Genomic DNA, 10,913 nt, shown 5'->3' on the forward strand with positions numbered 1-10,913 from the left:
AATCACATTTAAACATCAAATAGACTAACAATAAGCAATACCCAACAGGAAATTTAACCTATATTCACAAAATCACATCCAAGAATTGGGGTTTTAGCTAGACATATAAAAGATATAGAAATTTATACCAATATGAGTTTGCATTCATTGTATGAAGATTTAAGTCTCCAAACAAGCCAAGAGTGAAGAATCCACATGACCCAAGTCCAAATTCTTGGAGTTGAAACCCTTTGAATCTTCAAGTTCTTCAAAACCCTATCCAAACATAGAACTCAAAATTCTATGTTAAAAAATCTATATTAAAAGTTTGATATTAAGCTACAACTCTCAAAGAGTATTTATAGTTTTCAAAAATTTGTGCTGCAGCGGATCATTTGGCGCCGTTAGTCAAGATCACCAATCAACTCGATGATCCAACCTTTGGTAGGTTTCATCACCGTCTTGTTCTATCCTTCAGCATCGTCGTGTTTTGGATCATTGGGCGACATAGTACTGCTTCGCAGAACTGCTAGGCGACACGCCGACTGCTCCTTTTCACCACCGATTTGATCCTTTCTTTTTGGGCTCAGAACACTGGAACAAAAGGTGAGGTAAGACCTTTTGGCGACTCGCCGAATAGGTTCGGTGATTCTCAGATCTTTATTTCATTTTTCTTTCAGCTGCTAACATTTTTGCTAAGTAGTGTCCATGCTTAACATCAAAGTCCACCATATCTAAATCGATTAAGTTAGCCATGGTGTCCTTGTGATTGACAGAAATGGTACAATCACGATAAACTCTCTCAGCTAGAATAGACTCACCAAGGTGTGGAAACACTGAAGGGCTCAAGAAGTCACTCGGGAAGGATATCAAATCTCATAACAATATATAGAGTCACAAAAGATAGACTTGCACCTTGATCAAGCAACGCATATATATCAAAATTAAAGAAGTTGATCATACTAGTGATAACATCAGGTGAATTGTCTTGCTCTTGGCGACTAGTAATAGCATACAAACGGTTTTCTCCTCCATCTGTCCCTAAAGTAGCTCCTCTAGACAAAGCTCTGTCTGGCGGAGCCACTGAATAAGATTGGGCTCTATTTCCCCATTACCATTTCCCTGCCTGTTCTTAGGGTACTCTCTCATGAAGTGACCTATCAGACCACACTTGAAACATCTAGTGACACCATCACGACCACGTTCCTAGGTTTTTTCTACCACACTTAGCACATGCACGAGTCTAATTGGCCCTGGAACTCACCTTTGTTCTTTGTTACAGGTGCACTAGCAGATGATGGAGCAGGTCCATTTGGCTTTTGATGAAAAGATGACCGGTTCGCATTACCTTCTGTTGCCCGGACTCATTACCTGTTATCTTAGCCTTCTTGTTGTAGAAGTCCTCCCTATCTCTCAACTTGTCCTCATCAACCTGCTGCACATGGATCATAAGTCTTGTTATGTCCATGTCCCCTATGAACATAGCAGTCTTACCCTCTTTGCTTGACATACGAGGCAACCCAAACACAAATAAGCTCATTTTGCTCCTCATATCAGCAACCATCTCCAGATCACAATGGGACATTTGAGTAAACTTTAGGCTGTACTCATTAAAACTCATGGATTCCTACTTAAGAGTAAGAAATTCTCTTACATTTGCCTCTCTCTGTTCACGGGGAAAGAAACGCCTCAAGAATCCCTCTTCGAACACAGCCCAACTCATAATTGTTGCCCCTTCAGCTATACTCTTCTTCCATTGGTCGTACCAGTCTCTCGAAACACCATTCAGTTGATATGCAGCTAGTTCCACATGCTTAGCATCTGCAACATGCATCACCTCAAACATTTTTTGCAACTCTTCCACAAAGTTTTCCAGATCCTTAGTGACACTTGAACTGGTGAAGTTTGGAGGATTCATCCTTAAGAACTCACAAATCCTTGATGTATCAGCCACATCCTGTCGATTTCCTCTTTGTTTCCTATCTTGGTTTGTTACAACTTGACTAAACATCTGGATAGCATCCCGGAACTCAACATTGGTGACATCTCCTTGGGGTTGCACTTTTTGTGCATTGAGTACCCATTGATACAGAGGATCAACATTCCTCCTAGCAAGACGACCTCGAACAACTCTTCGTGGAGGTATGATCTGAAAGATACGTGCAAGCATGAATTAGAAAGAAACTTTTATATAGCTCAACTCTATCCCATGAAAAGAGTATGAAAGAAGTGAGATTAGTTCCTAAATGTCGCCACCTCCTAATTATAGATGTGACGCGCTTCACATCGATAAGTAAGACTCTGCAGACACGGCTTCATAGACACCCTAGGACTCTTGAACTTTGTGCTCTGATACCAAGTTTGTCACACCTCGAGCCTACACCCTGGACGTGGCCGGCACTTGAGAACCATTTTTGGTCCTCAAGCGAACCCTTGGCTTGGCTCAATACTAAGAGGAAGACTTACTCAACAATATGTAAACTCAAAAGCAAAGATTTAACTATTATATCTCAGATACATAACTCAAAATATTTAGAAAAACATTCAACTGGAAAAAAGAGTCTACTCAAGTCTTACACATTTAACAAGGGAAATGAAAAAACTCTTCAAAACACTACTGTCTATGAAGCCTCTAATAACTATGAGGGAAGTCGGGACAAGACCCATGACTTCCTAACAAAACTGAAAGCAAATGTGTAATTGTCCAAAGCAAGGAGGCTCATCAAAGCAACTTTGGAACTGCAAGTGATATCAACGGAGCGCCTGTTGATGACCTTGATTACATGTATGTGCTTAATGAAATATGCAAGCCAAATGGCGTCCGTACATAGAATATACGAACATTCAAGGGGAACTCTAAAGCACAGATATAATCTTAAACTCAATAAAAAAGGAAGAACATACTCACCTAATCTCAACTCAACTCAAGGATACCCAAAGATACTCAAACTCAAAAATACACAACTTAGTCCAATATAAAAGAAACAATAAAAATGCATTATAAAGAAAGCTTTTAAAAATAGTAGATAATAACTCAACGTATTTTAAAATACAATAATAACTCTTTTACTCTTATTTGGGAGATTCTCTAACCGACAACCATCACTATGAGCTATGTTATGATACAACGTCTCGCCCACGCTGTCAGAATTATCCTATACCTTACTGGAGTATAGGGTATCCTCAACTAAGTGGATACACTAAGCTATGCTTTAAAAACAATATGGAATCATCTAACAAGTATGACCCTTTTTACCCATGTTGGCATACATGGTTTATGGGGACTTGGAGTTATTTGAACTCATCCTCATATCGGTGCTCAATACTACTCCCAAGAATATAACTCATACTCATATGTTTAAAAACATTTTCTCATCTTCAAACTTTAAGATTATTACTCAAAAGAGTCTCCTGAAAGAGATAGTTTTCAAACTCCTCATGAACTCATTTGGAAATCTACGTTTCCTCTCATTTTAAATGTAAAAACACTTACCCTTGGGATTATTTGGTTCCCTTATATTCAATTTAAAAACATGAATTCAACTCTCCTCAGCCTCATACTCAAGTACTCAAGTCTTAAAACAAGTTTTAAAAGTTTGTAAAAGACTTCTCAAAAGACTTGAATGGCTCTCTCAAACTTGACTCCTAATCTTTTCTTGAATTTAAAATGTAAATTCAAGAGCTTTGATTCATGATATATAGGATCTCTCGATGACTAATGAAGGTTTAAATAGTTAGGATTAAGAAAGTAATGAAAGCTCGACTCAAAGGAACAAGTGGAGAACAAAAACTAAGAAGAAAAGTGGTCTGACGCTTTGTGGCGCAGGGGTGGCGTGTTGCGCCAGGCCTCCCCTTAGTTGGGCTAGTTTCTAGCGCAGTGTTGGCACCCCACGCCAGCCCTACTGGCGCATCAGAGGCACGGCGCCCCAGCCCATTTCAAGAATGTTTTGACAAATTTTTCTTCTTGATGGCCCTAATTCACCTAGAATCGATTGATTTCTTCCAAACTCTCTAAGATTTGTATACCCAACATAAGTAAATGAAAATATACTCAAAAATCCTCAAGAGCAACCCTCAAAATCAAACCCTCGCTTTAAGAACTCATCAAACTCCAATAGTAAAGATTGAAGAATGAAACTTTCAAGAAAACTAATGAAGAACTTCAATACACAGATTTCATGGATGAATATTAATCAAGAAACTCATAATTGGCATAAGTGTGAATGAGCCCATCACTATGAAAGCTTACATACCTCGCAAGGATCAAATTCTTGGCATAATTCATCAAAGCTCGCAAGAATCTTGAACGCTTGAAGCTTTTTCTCCCTTTTTGTTCTCTTGAACTTAGCCCTAGTTTTTTGAACGCTTCAGACTTGGGTGTAAACTAATTTTAATAAGCTTTGACCCTTAATTGGGTGAAAAACACGTTTAAAGCTAAGGGGTAAGGAAAAGACCAAAATATCCCTCCTTAATTCGGATGAATTTCCTTAATCGAACAGGCTGAACTCAAAGGGGCTTATCTCCCTCAGCCGAACTCGGAATTTCGAAAACGCGGTGGCATTGGAAATAGGACTCAAATATCTTTCATTTTATATTTCATGGGCCACCTAAATCATCATGTTCAGAAAGTTATGATCGTTCGAAGTTGACCCAAAACTCACATTTTAAGAATAACTTGCGCAAATCTCAAATTGGCTATTTCTAATTTAGTTCTTTCTAAAATCCCTTTCTAAGATCTAGGTGTTACATCTTATCCCAGGCGAGATTTTCAACTAGAACGGACTAAGGGCCCATGTGAGAAATAAGACAACAAACAAGCACTATATATACAAAATAATATAATGGCTATCTTCAAGCCACTGGTTTTAATGTAAATAAGATACATAACATGCAAACAAACTTTAACTATATGTATAGGCAAATATTAATTTTTCATTTCAGACAAGAATTCAAGTATATCAATCAACATTTAAGAGATGCGAAAAAAAATAGAAAAAAAATAGTACAACAGTTTATGTTGTAAGAAATAGGACTAATCTGGACGCTTCCATTTTGTATCATAAAATAAATAATGATAAAAATTCACAATAATAATAATTCTTAGTAAAGGTTACTAACCGATTAAGCAGATAATTAATAAACGAAATGAAATTTGATGCGAGATCTAAAATGAGAGAAACTCAGGATGTAATATATAAGAGTATTATCTAAGTTGTGCTCATGATAGCCAATGAGAGGTATTCCAATGACAAATAAAAAATGTAGAGCATGTAGAGTGTCTGTCTGAGAGTCGTCTTTAGAGTGATCAAGATGGGCAGATTATATAGTGAAGAATATAAGGTCAGTAATGGGAAGGCAATATTCTGACAAAATCAAACAAGATATATTTTTTTCTTAATTTAGACTAAGGGGTAAAAATTGAATCAATAAGATAAATTGTCATAAATTCAGGAAAGTAAGAATCTGTAAAAGATTTAAATAAGGCAAGACAGTAATCAGTCTGAATAAAGAAACAAAACACATCAAGAGTCCAAGGCACTACGCATTCACAGACCAATTTGTCACAAAATTTGTTGTTAATCATAATTAAAAGAATGAAACTAAATACAAACAATTCCAAATAGCCGGCTAAATTAGAGAATTAAGGGAAATAATTGAATTAGAGACAATTAGGAAGAATCAAATTATCATATTAAATGTTATCAAACTGGATCAAGATTCTGGTTCAAATTCAAATAAGGTAGTGAGTAAGAATCAATAAATTTAAAACCACGTCATCATTTCGCATTTCCTTCACTAGCAGATGGTTATAATATCACTAAGATAAGTTTCCATGTTAGGTATATAAACAATTCAAGTGAAAGAATATGAATATGAACACCAGCAAACCAAGAACAAATCTTATATTCCGTATTCTTAACCGTGATGAACAAATAAGAAATTTGTAAATGCAAAATCTGATAATCGTTTGAAGAAACCAAAGGGTCCAATAGAGGGAATAATAATTTGATGTTATAATTACATACCAGATACATTTATTGAAGCTTTTCCTAGCATAAGGCCGGTAAAATTATTGATTCATACCTAACCTTAGGAAGTGACTGCCTTGACGGTGGAGCAGTAGTGCTCTTGATAATGTTTTTTCCACCGTCTTCGACGGAGAAAAAAGAGGAATAGGGATGCTGACCATCAACTCATTGGTCATCGTCCCTCCTCACCGAAATTGGAATGTAGCTGAGAAAACACAGGTAGGGATGTAGAGGAGAAAAGAAAAAGGAAGAGATAGAGGATATGGTTCGACTGGTGGTCTGAGGTTTTTGCTAGTTCTCGCGGGTCGAAACAGGATAAGGAGAGAGGAGGGCGACTGCGTTGTTTGTTTTGTGGTGAAGAGGTTGTGAGGTGGTTGCCCGATGGTGCGATTCGGAGGCAAAACGGAGGTAGCAACTATTGGTTGCGCATCGATGGAGAAGAGAAGAAGAGCGGTAATTTCTGGGAAATATTTATTTATTGATTTCGTTTGGATCTAGAGTGTATTCAATTAGAATTGGAAAGGAGATGGGAGTTTAATCCTAACCATTGATCAAATAAATGAGTGGCTTTAGATGGGTTTAGAGTGTAGATCTAGATGTGATGGACGGATATGATTAAAATGTGGGTTTGAGTTTAAAATATGATTCAAAAGGGCATAAATTGGATAAACAAATGGGCTAGAATTGACATATAATTTAAAAGGAAAGGTCATGGATTAAATAGTTCAATGGAAGGTTAAATAGATTTCTATTTAATTAATAAACTACTAATACATAAAATAACAAGTATACTATACACACACACACATATATATATATATATATATATATATATATACTATATAAATAAATAAAATGTTGAAAGTATGAAAGTCATAATTTAAAATTTAACCATAGATAAAATAATGATAATAATAATTTTTTTAAAATTATGGATACTAAAGTATACAATTGATTAGATAAAAACAAAAATATAATTTTAAGCATATCATAAAACAAATAAGTTTTAAAATACATATTTAATCAAATAGCAATCTAAAGATGGGTTATAGGTCGGTCAAAATTAGGTGTCAACAATGTGAGCTTCTAGTGGTCTGACGAGTGTGAGGAGAGCTTTCAAAACCTCAAGACTTTGTTGACTTCGGCTCCTGTTTTGACTTTGCCCGAAGAGGGTGTAGATTTCACTATTTATTGTGATGCTTCTGGAGTTGGGTTAGGTGGTTTTCTGATGTAGAAGGGTAAGGTGATCTCCTATGCTTCTAAATAGTTGAAGACCCATGAGAGGAACTATCCTAACCATGATTTAGAATTGGCAGTCGTTGTGTTAGTTCTTAAACTATGGTGACATTATCATTATGGGTTCACTGTGAGGTCTTCACAAATAATCGGAGTCTTCAATACATCTTCAGTTAGAGGGATCTGAACTAGAGGCAACAGAGATGGCTTGAGCTACTAAAGGACTACGACATCACCATCTTGTATCATTGAGGGAAGGACAATGCAATGACATTTGTTTTAAGTAAGAAGACTTCTAGCATGAGGAGTCTTAACGCTATTAGTGCGGATGAAAGACCATTGGCTAGATATATTTAGAGGTTAGCCAACAGTCTTTTCTGGTTACAGATTTTGAGGGAACGAGTGGTTTGATTTCTTTTATAGAGGCTCATTCTTCCCTAGTTGAGCAGATCCATAAGAGCCAGTTTGATGGTGAGAAATTGTGTCTCATTTGAGACAAGGTGATGAGGGAGGAAGCCAGGAGGCTATCCTTGTATCTGAGGGTATCTTGATGATTGAGGGAAGTATCTTTGATCCTAAGGTGGGCGAGTTGATTAGATTGATTCTTAAGAAGACCCATTGTTCCCGATATTCCATCCATCCGGGGGCGGTGAAGAAGTATCATGATCTGAGCCAATATTATTGATGGTGTGGTATGAAAAGAGATATTATATACTTTTTTTTGAGGTGTTTGACTTGCCAAAGGGTCAAGTGCAAGCACCAACGGTCCATTATATATCTTACACGATACCTATTCCTCCTTGGAAGTGAGAATGGATCACTATGGACTTTATTGTAGGACTACCTATGCCCGTGAATGATTATGATTCTATTTGGCTTGTGGTTGATAGGTTGACCAACTCTGCCTACTTCATCCCGGATCGAGTAAAGTATACAATGAAGAAGTTAGTTGAGATTTATATCAGTCAAATTATGCAACTGATCGAGTCTTGGTTTATATTGTCTCTGATCTAGGTTCTTTGTTCACTTTCCATTTTAGAAGGCATTACAACATGGTTTGGGTACTTGGCTATATATGAGTACATTTTTTCATCCTCAGACAGATGGTCATTCCAAGTGGATGATTCAGGTGTTAGAGGATATGCTCCGAGTGATCGATTTTGGTGCTAAATGAGGATCACCATTTTCCCTTCGTGAGTTTTCCTACAATAACAATTACAATTCAAGAATTCAGATGGCCCTTTTTGAGGCATTGTATGATAGGCGATAGATGTCTCTAATCGGATGGTTCATTTCAAATGAGATGGATTCATCAGATACAAACTTTCTTGGAGATGCTATGGAGAAGGTCTGTATGATCTAGGGTAGACTGTTGGTAGCCAGAGTCGACATAAGAGTTATGCGGATCAGAGATTCATAGAGGGTGATCATGTTTGGCTCCGAGTGTCACCCATGAAGGGTGTGATGAGGTTCGAAAAGAAGGGAAAACTAATTCATAGATTCACTAGACCCTTTGAGATTTTGAGTCGTGCGGGAGAGGTGTCCTATAAGTTGGCCTTTCCACCTAGTTTGTTAGTTGTACATCCCGTGTTTCATGTGTCCATGCTTCAAAAGTACGTGCCGAATGAGTCCCATGTACTTTCCCTTGATTTATTTAAGTTGAGTCAAGAGTTATATTTTACGAGGAGCCTATAACCATCTTGGATTGGCAGGTCCGAAAGCTTAGGACCAAGGAGATTGCTTCAATGAAGGTGCAATGGAAGCACCATTCAGTTTGTAAGGCAACTTGGGAGGCACAGTCAAATATGTGTGCCTGAAATCCTCTCTTTTTGAAGTTTCAGGTACTTTATTTTACTTTATATTCGAGGAAGAACATGGTTTTTAGAGGTAGATAATGTAATGACCCGATTGGTCATTTTTTGAAAATTTCATGAATTTATTGTTTTTTCCCTCCCAATATCAACCCCAAGTCTTTTATGATTGAGTTTTGAAAGTTCTCTTTGAACTTTGAGTTCAAAGTTGAGAATTTGGTAAGATTTGTGTTTGGAAGGCTAATATTGTTAAGAAAGAAGATTTTGATGTCTTTTGAAATTTCAAGTGTCAGAATGGAATTACGTTGATTCCATCAGTCCCGAAATGTGGAATCTAGTCCACGAGAGTTTTTCAATTATAAATTCGGAGCCCTTTTAACGATTTGAGGTCTTAAGTTGTGAAATTATGGAAATTTAGCTTATGAGTTGACTTAGGTAAACATCGAGGGTTCAAATGCTCGGATCAAATTTTCGAGAGTTCCATTGGATTCGAGGGATGATTTTAGTCCTAGGGGAGGTCTTGGTTGATTTTTAAGAGGTCACGAGCTTGTGTTAGTCTTTTTAGGAGCTGATTTAGTTTCTTGTGGTTTTCACAAATGTCGGGTTAAGGAAACCTCAAATTCGTGTTTCAACGGTGTCATTGAGTCCGAAACGTCGAGTATGATAGATTTGCATATTTGGTTTGTGTACACGGGGTTCAGAATGAATTCTAAGGGTCTTTTTGATATTTTGAGAGTTAGTTGGTTTTCTGGTACTGGTGTGCTTCAGTGTCGCAAAGGGTCCCATGGTTTTAGTTAGGTGGACTGCGTTTAAGAGAACCATGGGTTGCGATCGTGATACTCGCAAAATTGAAGGTCCCCACTTTCATGGGGTTCGGTTTTGCAAACCCAAAGTCACTTTTTCTACATCGAAAGGGGTTTTTAAGCTTGAAATTTAGGGGTTTAAGCCCCATTCTTCAAGGCAATTTTTGAAAAATTTCTTGTACTAAATCATTTGGGAAAGTTTTTATGACCCTAAAACTTCATTTCCCCTTGATTATTTATGGATTTTAACATCAAAATTTGGGATTTTGATTGGTAAATGATAAGGTTTTCCAAGAACTGGAGTTTGAACTTAAATGGAGATTGTGAACTGATTTTCGAGTCCTTTTTGAGATGGATTTCACCAATGAGTTCCTAAAGCATTGGTTATTGTTTTCAAGTGTTCATTTTCGAATTCGAACCTTATTTTTGGAATTGAGTTTTTTGTGTTGATTGACCCATTTTTCAAAGAAATTAATGTGGGTATTGTCGTTTCCTGAAATTTATTGTGAATACTTGATTGTTATAGATTGTGTGGCTTTGTACATTGGCCGGAAGCAGAAGACTTAACTCTTGGAGTGATTAATTGATTATCTCCTAAACTTTGTACAGAATTGGTGTATTTCCTTTGTTGCTTGTGTGTTGGGAGTAATGGGGATGAGGTGAATGGTTAATTGTCCACTTGATAAATCTTAATTGATTGATTAATGAAATGCTTGATAGCATGAATATGGACTTGAATTGCGTTAAGGGTGGCAATTTCAGCTCATATTAATGAAATGAGACCATTTTACCTATATTTAATGACTTGGATCACTCATATTTTAATTGGATAAATATGGGTTTCAAGCTATTTTAAGAGTCTCTATAAATATGATCAAAATGGGTAAAATATGGGTATCCATATTGACCCATAATAGATCACTTAGTTCACTTCCACTCAAAATTCTTAATTGTGCTAAAATTAAAAATATTAATATTAACTTTTAATTTTCAAAAATATTAATTTATTTTTCAAAATAATTGGAGGGTGGGTGAGGCTAAGCTTTGGGAGGGGG

This window comes from Solanum tuberosum, unplaced genomic scaffold (genome assembly GCF_000226075.1).
Source record: "Solanum tuberosum cultivar DM 1-3 516 R44 unplaced genomic scaffold, SolTub_3.0 scf00001, whole genome shotgun sequence".
Classification (NCBI taxonomy): domain Eukaryota; kingdom Viridiplantae; phylum Streptophyta; class Magnoliopsida; order Solanales; family Solanaceae; genus Solanum; species Solanum tuberosum.